Raw genomic sequence first — 1,168 nt, forward strand, 5'->3', positions numbered from 1 at the left:
TCACATGTACTGTGTCTACTAAGACCGAATTATTCTCAAATTTCCTTTGAGAATAATTCGGTCTTAGTAGACACAGTACATGTGATCTTCTAGCACATTAGCAGTCCACCTACTGGCCTCCTTTATATATATTTTTATATATACATATACAATAACCCTTTGAGATCTCAGATATTTCTTCTGAATTTCCCTGATTTTTTTAATGTGCTTGTTCCCTGGTATTAAAATTGAGATCAATTAATAGCCAATTTTTTACCCTATTGTTTTAATTTTTATATATAAATATATAAATATATATAGGTGAGAATGGAAAACAAATTTCAAAGGTCACATCCCTTAATCAAATCAAAACACTTTGTATCATAGGCATATTCATATACAGTATCAATTGAAGTAGAAATATACAAATTATGAATGTGTATAATACATAAATGTACCTGCATTAAAACATTTGGTGTTAAGCATTCAAATTTTTACGAATCAATGACAAGGTAGGAATCCAAGCAGCGGTGGTATACAATAAATTAGGACGAATCTTTTGTGAGTACATATTCTTATGATCATTTTGAAAGATTGTGGTTTGAAATGGCCAAGCTTTCTATCCATAACAATTGACCACATTTCTCTCATCAGAAGTATGTTAAAGATTTAAAAGAGTTCAAATTATTATATAATTTCGAAACATAGAAGCGTTTTAAGATAACATAAAAATTATAAAAAGATTTGTAAAAAATCCTAAAAAATACAAGAATTTTCCTAAAATTATGGATCTTGAATCGAAGAAGCATATTGTACATGCGAGAGGAGGGAAGCAAATCGTTCAAATTAAACCTAAGTTAAACATTTAAATAAACTATTAGATTATTGATGATCAATTTTAGGATGAGTCCATGCATGTGGAAGGTTGATAGGATTAACTCAAAACTTTGGCTATTGAAAATTTTTTTTTTTTTTTAAATCATACAATATAAAAAATTGATTGAGAATTTATAACAAGCGCTTAATTCAGACCACTGATGTGGAAGGTTGGTGGGTTCAAACTGGGAACTTAGATCATTAAAAATAAGGTATCAATGAATTAAGATATCAAAAATATATAGGAATTTTAAGTTTAAGCATTTATAAAAATTCGTTTAGGTTTCAGATGTTAAGTCGAATGAAACAAACT

The 1,168-nt window shown here is 28.1% G+C and overlaps 1 protein-coding gene across 1 annotated transcript in view; it reads right to left on the reverse strand.

Moving 5' to 3' along the window:
* The window catches only part of LOC106877214 (phosphatidylinositol-binding clathrin assembly protein), a 91,224-nt gene that overhangs the window by 44,694 nt on the left and 45,362 nt on the right, over window positions 1-1,168 (reverse strand). The gene's annotated exons all lie outside the window — the stretch shown is intronic.

Source organism: Octopus bimaculoides, chromosome 27, assembly GCF_001194135.2.
Source record: "Octopus bimaculoides isolate UCB-OBI-ISO-001 chromosome 27, ASM119413v2, whole genome shotgun sequence".
Lineage (NCBI taxonomy): Eukaryota > Metazoa > Mollusca > Cephalopoda > Octopoda > Octopodidae > Octopus > Octopus bimaculoides.